The 17,252-nt window shown below is 46.1% G+C and overlaps 1 long non-coding RNA gene across 1 annotated transcript; it reads left to right on the top strand.

Annotated features, from left to right (window-relative positions):
* Window positions 1-1,320: 1,320 nt before the first annotated feature.
* On the top strand, window positions 1,321-1,937 carry LOC136462436 (uncharacterized). Its single transcript, XR_010760716.1, has 2 exons — window positions 1,321-1,445; window positions 1,540-1,937. It is a non-coding gene; the product is annotated as an uncharacterized lncRNA (long non-coding RNA).
* The last annotated feature ends 15,315 nt before the right edge of the window (window positions 1,938-17,252 follow it).

Genomic DNA, 17,252 nt, shown 5'->3' with positions numbered 1-17,252 from the left:
TCCATAGCAGCAGCAGGAGGAGGAGGAGGAGGAGGGAAGCCCTCAGATCCAGAGGAGGAGGAGGGGGGAAGCCCTCAGATCCAATCATCCAGAGGAGGACCATCCTTACCTCATCGGAGCCGCCGCGGTCTTCCTCGTCTCTGGTGGGAGCAGTGTCAAGCGCGGGTGCCATGGAGGTCGTAGAGGGGCAAGAGACGGAGGGAGGGAGGGAGCCAGGTCACTAGGGGCGCAGGGTAGCAAGTCGCGGGAGGGGAAGAGGGAGGGAGGGAGCGCCGGCGGACGGGATGGCAGCGAGCGCCCAGGGGCACGGCGGTGCTCGCATGGGGAGCAGCAGAGTGTGGATGGGGAGCAGCCGAGTTGGAATGGCGAGGTCGGAGGAAATCGATGCGAACGTCCTTGTTTTGTTCGGCAGCGTGGTTCTATTGGGCCGCAGGCCTAGGTGTGCGGCGTCCGGATGGGGTGGATGCCCACACAGTATCATTACCGTTGATTTTTTGGTTGGCACCTATGTTTATACCTGTCGCAGTGGATTGATGATTTGCAAAGGTTGATAGTTGATAAAATCCGACAATCGCCATGTTTTTCTAAGACCAAAGTGCTAGAGAATAATTGATAGTGAAATTCAATGACCAAAGCAATTCATCATTTCGGTGAAAACCAATATCATATATAAAGTCCTATATAGTGACAACCGACAATATATGGCAGTTGATAATTGATTGAAAAACAATATATATAACTTGGGTATAATCATGCATTTAGACAACAAGGATTCTATCTTAAAGGGTTAGGTTAGGTAGGAAAGGAATACTCTTAGGAATTTTTACAACCATATTTTAGAGCGAAACTTCATTTTCAGGAGTGCATACATCGACTAATAACAAATTGACCGAATCGACAGTAGTAAAATTTCCTCTCCCTAAGGGCAGCTCCAACAATTGACTTTTAAGATAACTCTAAGCATTTTTCTCATATTTTAATATAAGAGAGAAAAGCTAGCTGTTGCGTACATTTTAAGGTTACGTGAGAGTGTCATGCGGGGCTACCCATGTAAAAAGCTATGGACTAAAAGTAAGCACTATTGAAGAAGTTGGCTTAGCACTGACCATTGCGGGTGCCCTACGTGCCTCCTGATATACCACTTTCCACAAAAGCAAAGGCAAAGCATAGAGTGAGCAATAAGAATATTTTCAATGCAATCAGGGAAATCAACAGTTGATGGCATCAAACACGCAAGCACAACTCAGTCCTTTGCAATATGTTTTTATGCAGAAACTTTAACCTGCATGTTGATACAAGTAAGATACTCATTCTCTTTTATCAGGGATGTGAAGATGGGGTACAGGAGGCTAAAGGAGAAGGTCAAGGAGTACAAAAGAAGGGATGGCAAATTGTATGGCAACATGATCTCCAAGCTGAGCAAGCTTGAAGACACGGAAGACAATGTAAGTTCCCTCCTCAACCCTCGCCCTAACTTGCCCTGTGATACCTTGATGGCCATTGGTCTAACTGTCAATTTGCTGTTGTTGCTGCTTCAAGGACCAAATGAGTCAGGCACTAAACAAGAAGCGTGGGCTCTTATGGCCACTGACAGAAATGCTTAGGAGATTCTTCACTACCGATGGTAGCAAGGGGTCCACGCTGTGGCTTGTGCTGAGGCTATTGATTCCGGTAATACTATTGGTTGCAGTTTGTGTCGGTTACTACATGAACAGCAGTGTTCAAGAGATAGACTGCATTAACTGTTAGTTGAGCAAGGTATCTGTTCTCGCCTTCTCTGCTTTTCACGGGACAAGTGTTTATCGTCGTATAGATGAGAGTATTATACGTATTTGTTAGCTGTGTGGGTTGAGGACTTGAGGGTGAAGTCTTGACTACTTGTACTGTACTGTTCAACTTGACTTGTCTAATAGTTACTTCCTCTGTCTCAAAAAGAATGATAATCTCATTTTTCCAGTAGTCAATCATCTTGAGTTTTATTAGATCTATAGAAAATATTATTATTGTATCTATTATAAATAAGTTTACTATTAAGATTTATTATACGATTAATCTAATAACACTTATTACTTGTCAAACTTGAGATTGATTAACTTTCGAAAAGTGAGCTTTATACTCTTTTCTCTTCTTGTGTCACACCCCGGACGTGACTCTGTCGGAGGAGCAGCTGGCAGGGGCGTGCCTCGGGAGCATCGCCGGGGAGCCCCCGGGCATCAGTAGCCCGGGTGCTCGTCTTCTTGCGCCCGGGCCTTGGGTGGCATCGGTAGCCGGGCAGGAGCCAAAGGCCGGGTGCGGTAGCGATGTGGATCGGATGCCCATGGCTCGGGGCAGCCCCCGAGCCTCAGGCTGAAGGCGTTGTGGGGTCAGGCTTGGCCGGACCCCCTTTCCAGAGGGTGCACACGAGCGTGCCCAATGGGCATAGCCCCCAAGCCCCGGGCTATCTAAGCGGGATAGGCCGGGGGGGGGGGGGGGTCTCCAAATGATAGGGAACCATCTGAAACTGAGATTTAGACATACCTGGATGTTTATGATCTCGACAGGAGCCCCCGAGTCCTTCGTGGCCTCACTTGTCATGATGGCGACGAAGGGCTGAATTCGATCTTGTGGTGACCGAGCCCTCCTTGGCGGGGATGTTTCTGCTGATCGAGAGAGGTGTCGCCTTGCTTGAGGACTTCACCTGCAAAAACCATGAAGAAGCTTGGCTTGACCGCCGAGGGCGAGCATTAGTAGTATTGGCTCCCTCACCAGTTCGTGGTGCTCTGGTCTTCAGCTCGAGCGAGGGCTTGGCAGGCTCGTCTGGGAGCTGCCAACTAGAGGCCCGAGGGCGCCCCTCCTTTCGATCGGGTCCTGTCGTGGGCTGGGTGATCATGAGCTCAGGGCTCTAGCTTGGAGCCAACTGATCAGCCGGAGTGCCATGCCCTTCTAAGGGCTGCAATAACAGGGCTCGATCCTCTTGAGCCGGCCTTCTGGGGCTAAGCTTCAGCTGCCATGGATCTAGGAGCGTGGAGCGCGCCGAGCCTTGGGCTGGGGGCCCTCGTTGGGCCCGTTGCTTAGCAACTCCAGACCCAACTCCGAAGAGCTAGTTGTTTTTTAGGGGATGCATCGCCTGAGCCTTTGTCGATCAAAAGGGTTAGGTTAGGTAGGAAAGGAATACTCTTAAGGAATTTTTACAACCATATTTTAGAGCGAAACTTCATTTTCAGGAGTGCATACATCGACTAATAACAAATTGACCTAATCGACAATAGTAAAATGGCCTCTCCCTATGGGCAGCTCCAATGATTGACTTTTAAGCTAGCCCTAAGCATTTTTCTCATATTTTAATAGAAGAGAGAAAAGCTAGTTGTTGCGCACATTTTAAGGTTATGTGAGAGTATCATGTGAGGCTACCCATGTTAAAAGCTATGTGCTAAAAGTAAGCACTATTGGAGAAGTTGGCTTAGAGCTAGTAACTAGCTCTAACCATTGCGGGTGCCCTACGTGCCTCCTGATCATCTTCTTGTCCTTTACATATCTGCTTCGCCTCCTGCCTGCATCAGGGTTAGAACCTGAGAATTAACTATAATTAATGTTGAAAACTGCATAGGACAACTAAAGCCAAATAGTAGGTCATTTCTCTTACCCTTGCATACCGCTTTCTACAAAAGCAAAGGCAAAGCTGGTCGACTCACGTGCCAGGCCGGTGCCGCATGGCGTTCGTAGCCTGGCGTGGGGCTGGCCCGGCTGGCCGCGGCCTAGCCCTGATGCCACTGTGCCGTGCGCAGAGCCGAGCCGTGGTGACGGTTGTGTCTCTAGGCCGACATGGCGCCCGTCCTGCCATGTGATCCACCTACCCACCATAACGCTACCTGCCTCCGTGGTCATGTCACGCTAATGCCCTTGTCGCGGTGTCACTGTCCTCTCTCGCGTCGTTTTGTTGCACCAGCTGTTGTTGCGATGGGACGCCTCCCTGCCTTGCCTCGCTAGCCGACGGCGGTGAGCCCCACTCGCGTCTGGTCGCTTCCACCCATGCACGTCGCGCCAAGCCCTCCCCTATCTCATCACCTGTGCGCGCATGCTAGCATTGCCCTATCGGTCGGAGCTACTGTCGATGTTTTACCACCGATAGCCTGCCACGGGGTACCCGGTGCAGTTGTTCGGGCTTCGGCGTACGCTAGAGTCGATGGTTAATGCAAGAGACAGTTGATTTATCCTAGTTCGGGCCCTCGACTATGATCGAGTAATAGCCCTATGTCCAATTGGCGTTAGCCTTTGCGTTGGATTGATTGGTATGCTGTGTTACACCTGTGCTTAGACTTTCGTCTCTTCTGTTAAGACTTCTGACCTTGACTTCTCACCTAGACCTGCTGATCTAGGGAGCCCTGCCCTCCTTTATATAGTCCAGGAGGCAAGAGTACTAGTCGGTTTATAATGTAGAGTCCTAGTAGGATTATAGGGTAGCACTACTACTAGGATTACATGGGAGGAATCCTAGTCAAACTAGATCTTCTCTCTTCCTTGTGGGGTATCCCATGGGTCCCGCATCGACAAGCCCCTGAGCACTTCATGGTTTAACTCTAGAAGCCTCGTCTTGTTCCTTCAGGTCTTGTCGAGTAGGAACATGCATCATCCGAGTGCTTTCTTGAGTGAAACCGTGTAGCGCTTCTTGAGATCTTCGAGTGGTGTGTACTTTTTGAAAAAGTGCACCCACTGGGTGTAGCCCCCGAGCCTCTTGCTGTTTGGAACAAAGAGTTGGAGGGTCTTCTCTGAAAACTTCCCAGGAAAATTAAAAAAAATATCCCCTGATGATATGTATCCTGTAGAGCCTCCGAGCTTTTCATGGTTGAACTCGAAGGCCTCCTTGTTTCCCCGGCTTTGCCTAGTGAATTAGGCTCGGTCCGGGTTCTTTTGTCGTAAAGCCTTGAATTGGTCCTGTGTTGAAGAAGTCTTTTGAGCGACATGCGCTTTTTCGAAGAAAAAGGGCACTCACTGAGTGTAGCCCCCGAGCCTCTTGCTATTTGGAACAAAAAGTTGGAGGGTCTTGAATCACTGTCATTTGGAAAAACTGAAAATCTCTCCTGAGGATATGTACTCTGCAGCCCCCGAGCATATATCCGGGTTCTTTTATTTAAAAAGAACTTGAATATAGGGTCTTTTGTCATATTCTCGGGTAGCTTGCTTTCTGCAGTTGAATTGGTTGAATGGTATGCAGTTACTAGTTGCGTAGTGCTGGCATATTATTTTGGATATTCTATCCTTAAGTGCTTGTGTGTACACATGTGGTAGCTTTTCCTTTACTGTTTTCTGTCACTTCTTTGATTGTTTCGTCAGGTTGAATTTGTTGGTGCACCTGGATACCATTGAAGAAACAGAGCTTGAAGTCGATGATTAAGTCAGGAAGATTGCTGAGAATCTTAATATCAATATTTCTTCTCCCGATGACAATGCTTGTCTTGGTTGTAATCGTCTTTTGCACTCAGCCTTTTTTGTAAAGAATGATATACTCTGCCGCCTTGTATGAAGATTTTTTTCTTTCGATGTAGCTTTCTTTTGTTTCTCTGGATGTCTTCGCCTTGTTTATTCTTTAGACGAGTGATCAGGATTTCTTCTGAGTAGTTGCTTCTTGGGTGTGGTACGCATCCGCAGCTTAGAGTGGTCGTGTTCTTTCATCCGTTGTAGGATAACTCCTTGATAGGTTGAGCGCTTGTCTGGCTTTCATCTGAGCCGTGTAAACAACTCAGGGTAAGTCGATCGTTGGCTTGATAGAGTTCCTTGATAGGTCGAGTGCTTGTCTGGCTCTCATCTGTGATGTGTAAACAACTCAGGTTATGTAGATCGTTGGCTTGACAGCCTTCTTACTCTTGTCTAAGCCTGAAAAGACTTAGGACCGGCAAGCTCAAGCTTCTTTTCAGCTATTTTGCTTTTGTCCGATAGGCTCAAGCATATTTTTAGCTATTTTGCTTTTGTCCGGTGAGCTCAAGCATATTTTCAGTTTTTTGCTTAACACGGGATGTGGCCAGCATTTTCTGGCACTCGCCCTGGTTGTGAAAACAACTCATGACCGGTTCGAGTGTTAGCTTTATCAGCTTTCTTACTCTCATCGGCGGGCTCAAGCATCTTTTTAGCTATTTTGCTCTCGTCCGGTAGGCTCAGGCATATTTTCAGCCATTTTGCTTTCGTCCGGTGAGCTCAAGCATCTTTTTAGCTTTTTGCTCAACTCAGGATGTGGCCAGCATTCCTGGCACTCGCACTGGTTGTGAAAACAACTCAGGACCGATTCTAGTGTTAGCTTATCAGCTTTCTTACTCTCATCGGCGGGCTCAAGCATCTTTTTAGCTATTTTGCTCTCGTCCGGTAGGCTCAAGCATATTTTTAGCCATTTTGCTCTCATTCGGTGAGCTCAAGCATCTTTTCAGCTTTTTTGCTCAACTCGGGATGTGGCCAGCATTCCTGGCACTCGCCCTGGTTGTGAAAACAATTCAGGACCGGTTCGAGTGTTAGCTTATCAGCTTTCTTACTCTCATCGGCGGGCTCAAGCATCTTTTTAGCTATTTTGCTCTCGTCTAGTAAGCTTAGGCATATTTTTAGTCATTTTGCTCTTGTCCGATGAGCTCAAGCATTTTTTTCAGCTTTTTTGCTCAACTCAGGATGTGGCCAGCATTCCTGGCACTCGCCCTGGTTGTGAAAACAACTCAGGACCGGTTCGAGTGTTAGCTTATCAGCTTTGTTACTCTCATCGGCGGGCTCAAGCGTCTTTTTAGCTATTTTGCTCTCGTCCGGTAGGCTCAAGCATATTTTCAGCCATTTTGCTCTCATCCGATGAGCTCAAGCATCTTTTCAGCTTTTTTGCTCAACTCGGGATGTGGCCAGCATTCCTGGCACTCGCCCTAGTTGTGAAAACAACTCAGGACCGGTTCGAGTGTTAGCTTATCAGCTTTCTTACTCTCATCGGCGGGCTCAAGCATCTTTTTAGCTGTTTTGCTCTCGTCTGGTAGGCTCATGCATATTTTTAGCCATTTTGCTCTCGTCCGGTGAGCTCAAGCATCTTTTTAGCTTTTTTGCTCAACTCGGGATGTGGCCAGCATTTCTGGCACTCGCCCTAGTTATGAAAACAACTTAGGACCAGTTCGAGTGTAAGCTTATCAGCTTTCTTACTCTCATTAACGGGCTCAAGCATCTTTTTAGCTATTTTGCTCTCATCCAGTAGGCTCAGGTATATTTTCAGCCATTTTGCTCTTATTTTGTTGTGAAAACAACTCAGGGCAAGCCATAATAAGACAAATGTTGTAGAGGAACACCATCTTTATTGATCGTGAACGTTGATCTCATGTGGCTTTTTTGGTATATAAATTCTTCATTGAGTTATTTTCACGTGTAGAATCTTCTTAGTTGGCTGATGTGCCATGTATTCTTGACTTTTGTTCCATCTTTAGTCATCAACTCATGCGTGCCTGGTCCTGTGACTTTTGCGACAATAAAAGGACCTTCCTACTGGCTGAGTAGTTTATGACATCTGTCAGTTTTTTGTATTCTTCGTAGTACTAGGTCTCCAATTTGGAGTGATCGAGGCTAAGTACTCTTGTTGTAGTGGCGTCTTAAACCTTGGAGGTATCGAGCTGACTGAAGGGTAGCATTTACTCTGACTTCTTCTATACTATCGAGTTCCAATCTTTGGGTGTGTTCTGCTTCTCCTTCATCATATTGCTCAATCCTTGGTGATATCCAGATCAGGTCGGTAGGTAATACAACTTTTGATCTATAAACTAGGAAAAAAAGTGAGTATCCGGTGGCTCTGCTTACTTGAGTTCGTATCCCCCATACTACTTTGGGCAATTCTTCAATCCATTTGGATCCATAGTCCTCTAGTTCTTCATACAATCTAGGTTTTAATCCGACTAGTATGAGTCCATTAGCCCTCTCTACTTGTCCGTTGGCTTCTGGATGTGCGACCGATGCATAATCTATGCTGAAGCCACAATCCTGTGCCCAACTTTTGAATTCTGTAGCTATGAAGGGAGAACCCAAATCTGTGATGATTCGATTAGGCATGCTGAAGCAGTGCATAATGTCTTGGATGAACTCGACTGCTTTGGCTGTGCTATATTTCGTGAGTGGTTTGTATTCAACCCACTTGGTGAACTTGTCAATTGCCACAAAGATGTACTTGAAACCGCCCTTTGCTTTCTTGAGAGGTTCTACTTGATCCAGGCCCCAGCAGGAGAAAGGCCAAGCAGGTGGGATGCAGATGAGATTGTGAGCTAGGACATGAGCTTGTCTTGCGAACATTTGACAACCTTTACATTTTCTGACGAGTTCTTCTGCATCTTTCAAAGTGGTTGGCTAGTAGAATCCAGTGCGGAATACTTTGCCGACTAGCGTTCTTGAAGCGGCGTGATTTCCACAGCAACCTGAGTGGATTTTGTCTATGATCTCGTTGCCTTTTTCAGATGAGACACATTTTAGGAGTACTCCTGATGATGTGGCTCTTTTTGTAGAGTTTGTCTCCTACTAGGACGTAGTTCTTGCTTCTGCGAACAACTTGAGTAGCTTCTTCTTTGTCTGCTGGCAACTTATTCTCTTTGATATAATTAATAAAAACCTAGGTCCATGAGGTGGTGATTGCCAAAATTTGGGTGCCTTTAGCTAGGAGTTTAGGGGTTATCTCACCGGGTTGTTTGATAGAGCGAGCTGATAACTCCTCTATGAATATGCCGAGTGGGACCTTCGCCCTATTTGATCCGAGCTTGGTGAGGACGTCCGCTGCAATATTTGAATCACGTAGGACATGTAGAATTTCTAACCCTTGAAAATGTTTTTCGAGTTTTCGTATTTTAGCGCAGTAAATGCCCATGTTTTCTTTGGTGCAGTCCCAATCTTTGTTGACTTGGTTAATGGCTACTACCAAATTTCTATAGATGAGTAGTCGCTTGATCCCGAGGGTGATTGCTACTCGGAGCTCGTGGATGAGAGCTTTATATTCTGCTTCATTGTTTGTAGCTTGCCATAATATCTGAAGGACATATTTGAGTTGTTTTCTATCTAGAGAGATGAAGAGAACGCCTATGCCAGCTCCGCCTAGTTTGAGTGATCCATTAAAGTACATCTTCCAATGGTCGAGGATGGTATCTGGCATAGGTCATTGAATTTCTGTCCACTCAGCAACAAAATCGGCAAGGGCTTGAGACTTGATTGCCTTCCGTGCGGTGAAATCAATGTTGAGAGTGCCAAGTTCAACTGCCTACTTAGATATGTGCCCCATTGCGTCTTTATTGTATAGAATGTCTTCGAGTGGGAAATCTATCACCACAGTAATCTTGTGGCTTTCAAAATAGTGGCGAAACTTGCGGGAAGTGACCAAGAGGGCATAGAGTAGTTTTTACACATGCGGGTACCGGATCTTTGATTCTGATAGTACTTTGCTGATGTAGTATACAAGGCATTGTACTTTATACATGCGCCCTTCTTCTTCTCTCTCTATGACTATTGCTGCACCGATCACAGTAGAAGTTGCCGCAATGTACATCAACATGTCTTTGTATTTCTTTGGAGGTGTGAGGACGGGTGAGGAGGTGAGGTACTCCTTAAGGCTTTCGAAAGCCTCCTTGGCTTCCTCTGTCCACTTGAACTTGCCTATCTTCTTTAGTAGCTTGAAGAAAGGTAACCCTTTTTTATCGAGTCTTGATATGAAACGATTGAGGGCCGCCATGCAGCCTGTCAGTTTCTGCACATCTTTGACACATCGAGGAGGGCCCATCTTAGTTATAGCTCGAATTTACTTGGCGCTGGCTTCGATTCCATGATGACTGACCAAGAATTCAAGCAGTTGTCCTGAAGGAACTCCGAATACACATTTGTTTGGGTTCATTTTCCACTTCCACCTTTTTAGGTTTTCGAAAGTTTGCTTTAAGTCTTCAATTAGTGTGTCTGGGTTCTTTATCTTTACTACCACGTCGCCCACATATGCTTTTGTGTTTTTGCCGATCTGCTCACCAAGGCATGTTTAGATAGCCCTTTGGTAAGTAGCACCAGCGTTCTTGAGTCCAAACAACATGGTTTTGTAGCAGTAGGCGCCAAATGGAGTGATGAAAGATGTCTTGCTCTGGTCTTCTTCTTTTAATGTGATCTGATGATATCCTAAATAGCAATCAAAAAAGGATAATAGGGCAGATCCTGCTGTTGAATCAACTATCTGATCGATGCGTGGTAGCCCAAATGGGTCTTTTAGGCAATGCTTGTTGAGATCTGTGTAGTCGACGCACATGCACCACTCGTCCATGTTTTTTCTGTACTAAAACTGGGTTGGCTAGCCAATCTGGATGAAGAATTTCTCTTATGAATCTGGCTGCTATTAACTTTGTAATTTCTTTTTTAATTGCTACCTTCTTGTCGGGTGAGAATCGTCGTAGCCGTTGCTTCATAGGCTTGGAGCCTTCATTGATATCAATTCTGTGCTCAGCCAACTCTCTTAGGACACCTGGCATGTCAGTCGGCTTCCAAGCGAAGATATCTTTGTTGTCCTGAAGAAAGTTGGTGAGCTCGAGTTCCTATTTTGCCGAGAGGTGGGCACTGATGGTTGCCGTCTTGGAGGGATCACCGGTGCCTAGGTCGATTTGCTTGACGTCGGCTTCTTTTGGTGGTGCGAGGATGCTGGGCCTCTTAGCCGGGATCTCTAGTTCTTCTGGGTTCATTTCTGCAGCAACAGTGGCTATTTCTTCCCTTCCGCTGGTGACTTGTGCCTTGGCCGCAATTTGGATTGCCTGAACATCGCAGTCAAAGGCACGCTTTAGATGACTTCAGAGAGAAAGAACACCGTTGGGTCCCGGCATCTTAAGCAAGAGGTACGGGTGATGTGGTATCGCCATGAACTTTGCTAATGCTGGATGCCCAAGGATGGTGTGATATGATGATTCAAAGTCTGCAACCTCAAATTTGATAAACTCTGTATGGTAGTTTGAGGGAGTCCCAAAAGTAACCGGTAGAGTAATTTGTCCAAGTGGCATGGTTGCCTTGCTGGGTACTATCCCATAGAAAGGGACACTTGTTGGAGTAATCATCCCGATGAGTTGTAGTCCCATCTTCCTTAGCGTTTCTAAAAAAATAATGTTGAGTCTGGCCCCACATCGATTAGTACTTTTGTGACGGTCATACCGGCGATAGTTGGATCTAAAACTAGTGGATAGTGGCCGACGTTCCCTACGCTAGTCCATTGATCTTCTCTTGAAAACTAGATTGGATACTGTGACCAATTGAGGTATCTTGGAGTAGCTGGTTCTGCTGCCACGATGGTCCATAGAGCCAGCTTGTTTTGATGCTTGCTCCTAGAACCTGAGACCCTAGAAAAGATCACTGCTACTATCCCTTTGAATTTTTGGAATCCCTTATCTTCATGATTGTCTTCGTCTTTTTTCTAATTGTCTTCTTTGTTGTTCCCCTTATTATCTTTTCTTGCGTATCGATCAATGAAGATGTAGCAATCTCTAGTGGTGTGATTTCCTTTAGGGTGCTAGATGCAATGCATGTTTTCAATGTCTTCATGCCTTCTAGATTTGGAAAATTTCTTCGATTTGTCGGCCACCGCTACGGTGTTGTCAGGTCCACGCTTTCTTTCCTGATGCCTAATGTTTTGATGATTTTGCCTGTCGGGTTGTCTCGGTTGTTTCTATCCAGGAACCTTTCTCGTGTTTTCTCCTCTGCAGTGATCATCTTCTCTACTATGCGTCTGAATTCTTCATTGTTTCTCAGGTTTTCTTTGCAAAAGTCCTAAAATTGCCACCTGACCATGATTCTGTGAGAGAAAGCTTCGATTACTTCTCGTTCGGTGATCTCATGTACTTGAGCACGTAGCTTGCCAAATCGTCGATAGTAATCTCTGAGGCTTTCGCCCCCTTTCTGCTCGAGTCCTTTTAATTCTGTGTGGGTGATGGGGTGCGTAATGATACCCATGAATTTTTCATAGAAAGGTCTTTGTAGGTCCTCCCAGCCTCTAATTGACACTAGGTTCAATTTGTCGAACCATTGGAGGGGCATGGTTTCTAGGGCCATGGGAAAGAACAAGGTCTTGATATCATCATCTCCTCCGGCTAGTTCAATCGATTGCATGTAGATCCTGAGCCACTACCTTAGTTCGGTCTTGCCATCATATTTAGAGTGGTTGGACGGCTTGAACTTGTGAGGTATTCATATCAAAGCAAGTCGGTTTGCAAAATAGGGGAACCTATCGTGCGTTCTGGCTTCTTTGTATTCTGATTCGGCCCCTTCTTCTAGCCAGCTATCGTTCTGGTGAGAGTAGTTCCGTGGGGCTGTTTGGATGGGTACTCTACTCCTGATTTCCTTTGGTTGTTTGACTCGGTTGATCTAACTATGGTCCCTTCTACTTTCTCTGTTGTGGATTCCGCTTGGCCCAAGTCTCTCAAAAGCGGACTTTCTTTGACTTTGATCTTCCTGTCTATGAGATGTTGACCTGGCGGGTAGCCTCGAGCGGGTCCTTCCATCGTGTGTTCTTAAGGCCATTGGCCGGAGAATATCCTAGAGCCATTCTTGTTCTTCACTGCGGTGTGAGAATACCCCAAGTTCTTCTAGTGCTTCTCGGATCCTATTGTAGGGCATATTTGCCGCACATTTTTCTTCAGCTTCTAGTTCTGATTTTCTCTTATTGTACTTGACCAGATCCGACTCATATCTGGTCCAAGCTTCTTTATGCTGCCTGGCACGGCATTGGCGTCCCTACTTCAATTTGTTTCTCCTTTCTCTGGCTTGTTTCTAGCTCTCGGTTTCACCATCGTGCCCCTGAGTAAAGGGTGATATGTTGGATTCAGATTCATCCGATGACCTGATGTCGAGTGCTTCTGGAGGGGCCAACGGTGATCGGGGATGGCAAACCATGAATACTTCTCATGCATGAAGTGTTTTGTTATTGACGTCAGCTTCCACACTATCAGAGTCGTTGAGAACTTTGGTAGAAGCTTCAGTGTCGTAGATTGAGTCTCCTTCTTGGTATGGTAGAATTGTTGTCGTCGTCGTGCCAACTAGAAGGGTACTGTCATCTTTGGGAATAGAGCTCGGCCAGTGGACGATGCAATCTTGAGATGTTATAGTTAGTACGAGGCCTTCCTGAGCTCCTTTTAGTAGCATTCTTAGCACTAGACTAGTAGATCCTTCAAGTTGTGCCTGATAAGATGCTGCCGTGTTATGGAGCCCAAACGGAAAAGGACCCAACTTCTTGAAAGAACTCTAAAGGTACTTCGAGTTGAATTCTTGGTAGGTGGATGCTATGTTTTGAATCCCCATAGGAAAAGAACTCGGACTATTATGGAAAGAACTCAGGTAAGACTCCATCTCGGATGCAAAGCCTGAGCCTAAGTCGGATGCGGTTGGTCGCGAAGCCTGAGTCAGATTAGGCATCACAAGCCGCGTGAGTCTTCTAGTGAGTCGATCTATCATAGTCATCGAAATAACAAAATCTTCACGACTATCTGAATCTTCGAGGAGACGGTTTTGGAGCTTGTCATCGTCGTCCACCTCATAGATCCATGAACTGAAGATGAAGGCTAATCCCATCGGGAATATCATGTTGTCGAGGTCCATCGAGCTCTCAGATGCAAATCCGCCGAAAGCTCCTACCTGGCACGCCAGCTGTCGATATTTTACCACTGATAGCCTTCCATGGGGGTACCCAGGACAGTTGTTTGGGCTTCAGTGTATGCTGGAGTCGATAGTTAATGCAAGAGACAGTCGATTTGTACTGGCTCGGGCCCTCGACCGTGATCGAGTAATAGCCCTACGTCTAGTTGATGTTAGCCTTTACGTTGGATTGATTGGTATGTTGTGTTACACCTGTGCTTAGACCTTCGCCTCTTCCATTGAGACTTCTCACCTAGACCTGCTGATTTAGGGAGCCCTGCCCTCCTTTATATAGTCCAGGAGGCAAGAGTCCTAGTCGGTTTATAATGTAGAGTCCTAGTAGGATTACAGGGTAGCACTACTACTAGGATTACATGGGAGGAATCCTAGTCAAACTAGATCTTCTCTCTTCCTTGTGGGGTATCCCATGGGTCCCACATCGACAAGCCCCTGAGCACTTCATGGTTTAACTCTGGAAGCCTCGTCTTGTTCCTTTAGGTCTTGCCGAGTAGGAACATGCGTCGTTCGAGTGCTTTCTTGAGTGAAACCATGTAGCACTTCATGAGATCTTCGAGTGGTGTGTACTTTTTGAGAAAGTGCACCCACTGGGTGTAGCCCCTGAGTCTCTTGCTATTTGGGAGTGGGAAGACTTGTTATTCTCGTCATGGGTTCTGGCTCTTTCCGGACCGACTATTAGGGGTGGGTTTTAGGTGGAGGTCTAAGCACCGCACGGAGGCCGGGCCTCAGGTGCTGGGGCTTGGAGTCCTAGTTTGGACGGGGACCTGGACCCCTTGATAGGAGTGAAATGGGTTGGTCTTGCTTGTGCCTGGGGTGCAAGAGAGGCGTGTGTTTTGAGGGCACCCAGCTGGGCACATTGATTCGTGAATCACCGTTTCTACGTGATGGTACGACTTGACTAGTATCTGGCATCGTGATAAGAACTAGAATATGGAAGATGGTAAAATGGTTCTGATTGCTCAACCCTTGCTTGAAAGTAGGATATGTGCTTACATAGAATGGTTTGTTAATGAACTAATGATGACTGCTAATAAAATTGAATATAAGGATGCACATTTAGTAATGCTTCCTGCAGATGCAATAACCCATGAGCCAGATAGCCTTGCATATCCTTAGAGTCTTTTATTTCCTCCTAATGGGTAAGTCTTGTGGAGTATAATTGAGTACTTAGGGTTTGTTCTACCCTATTGTAGGTGACAGGTGCTAATAAAGCTAACACTTGTGTGTGGAAACCTCCTGGTGGGCTCAGCGAGGATTTTCCTTTACGTTGCGGACATAGAGTTTATTTAAAATTTCCACAAAAATGTTTTACAAAGGAAAACTTCTAACCTGTTATTATTCATGTATATCAAGTTTATCATATTAATGTTTAACTTGTAATTAAATGATTTTTATTTCTAGTGTAACTCTGATAACATTTTATATTCCGCTGTTATAATCGATTGATGAAATACTCTGATGTAATATTAAAAGTGATGTAAGAAATGCCTAAGAATGTTGTAAGCTTTATCCTCTCACTTATGATCCTAATGTAAAAATGTGGATTTTTGAGTTCTCCCTTGCGATGTGCTCGACGGAACTGTTGAATTTAGCTCACTTTCAGGGTACTTATAGTCTAGTGTAAGACAAGTACCTCTAGAAGTGTGTTATTTTAGGCGGTTCTGCCATAGGTGGTATCAGAGCATAAATGAGAGAATAAAGCTTCCAAACCCTCTTCTAAATTAAAATATGACAATATATTTTTGCAAAAAGTTAGGGTGTTTGCATACAAAGTTATATAAGTAGCCCTATTAGTATAGTTAAGTATTCAGAGTGAATACTAACTAGGTATCTGCCAGGTGAACTAACCTCTGCATAGATCGATCAGTCCTTGTCCATGGTTACTGCTGTGCTGTGGCTTCGTGCATTGTGTTCTTCATGATTCACGCTTGTCGTGGCTCATGTTTTCCATACCCCTTTCTGCGCTTCTATCGGGCCTCTACCCGATAGTCGTGCTAGTCTTTTATGGCCTCAGGTATCGCTCGTCACATGCACGTAAAGGCTCTGCTACTTTTCCTTTTTACTAGTCCTACGCAAGGCTTGAGGGTGGACTGCGCTAGGACCACTAACCGCTCTACCATTAAAAGGCCAAGCCAGTCACTCAGTACGACTACTCGGTGCATTCTAGCTCGCCAGCCCTTTTCCCTTGAGCAAGCTTCTCGCTCAAGCCTTCCTTGCACCCACCACCTACCGAGGATGGCAGGAGTTTGGGTTAGCAGCTACTGCCTGAACACCGAGGGTTTCCTCAAAATCTTGTATGCCACCATGCAAAAGCTCGGAGTTAAGAATCGTCCTGAGTATGAGGGCCGTGAGTACATGAAGCATGGCACTGAGCGATGTGAGGTCACCGTCTACATTGGCAAGAGTGAAGAGTTCTCCAACATCATTGAAGCCTAGAGTGTGACCACAACTGGGTTTTGCTTCGGCGACACCTATGAAGTTGTGGCTTGTAAAGCCTTGCGGCATCTTTGCCAGTTCTATGAGGAGCCCATTGCTCGTACCCCCATGTGGTTCTTTCCACCTTTGGACAAGAATCGGCAGGTATGGAGGGCTCGCATGGAGGCTTTGCAGGGTCAGGACACGTGAGAAGACAGCCCAACCGTGGTGCACCTGGTCAAGTACTTGCTTGCACTAGATGAGCAGTACGATTGGTAGGACTTAGAGTTGTGGGAGTGCCTCCACCGAGCCGAGGAAGCCAAGATCTTCACCAGGATGCTCCAGGTGCAGCTTGCTAAAGCGCACGCCAATTTGGCGGCCGCAGAGAGTCACGAGATTGCCATGGTGGAGGCACACAAGGTGGATGAAGATCGACATGCCCAGGAGCTGGAGGACACCTACCTCGTCACAAGGGCCAAGCGTAGGACGTTGGCCATGGAAAAGGTAGGGACCCTTGATCTTGGAGGGAATCCCTGTCCACCCGCCAGAGAGAAGGAAGGCTGGTGTTGCAGAACCGAGAGCACCACCACCCTCGGAGGTATCTAAAGTGGAGTCCTTGCTTCCCCTCACTCAGCGAACGCCTAAAGAGGAGGCAAGTCCTTCGTTAGTGCAAGTAGAAGCACCAACCATGTCTGGGAATGAAGCCAAGTGGTTCAACGCAGTAGATTAGTTGTCCTAGGGGAGATGTACCCATAGCTAGTAGTGTTTTCCGTCATTGCCGTCCAGCGTTGTAACCTTTTGTTGTATTTTGCTATAGCCATAAGATCGTTAGTCATAGGAGGCTAGCAATGTATCGAGAGGTGTGAGAGGGAATGCCTATATGTTGTTGCCCATTTGGAACATGCATGTTGCTTAGTCTGTTGGGTTGTTACGTTGATTTCCCCTTTGGCCTTGTTAGATTTGCATCTGGTCCTCGATACGACATCAAGTGGGTTACAATAAAAGCAATCAGTCAGATGCAAGCATATCAACCCTAATTGGATAATAGACCCTAATTGGATAATAGAGGATACTGTATCAACTAATTGTGGATGTCCTAGCAGAACACTTGAAATTCCTTCACTTGAATCCGCCTTGGGATTTAATTTTCTTGTTCCTTGTTGTAAAAGGAACCCTTGTTGCCTGAATCTTCCCTTGCAATACTCCTCAGATTTTTGTGG

The sequence above is a fragment of the Miscanthus floridulus genome, chromosome 7, assembly GCF_019320115.1.
Source record: "Miscanthus floridulus cultivar M001 chromosome 7, ASM1932011v1, whole genome shotgun sequence".
Lineage (NCBI taxonomy): Eukaryota > Viridiplantae > Streptophyta > Magnoliopsida > Poales > Poaceae > Miscanthus > Miscanthus floridulus.
Note: the sequence above shows the minus strand (reverse complement) of the source record. Positions and strands in the feature narration are given on the sequence as shown.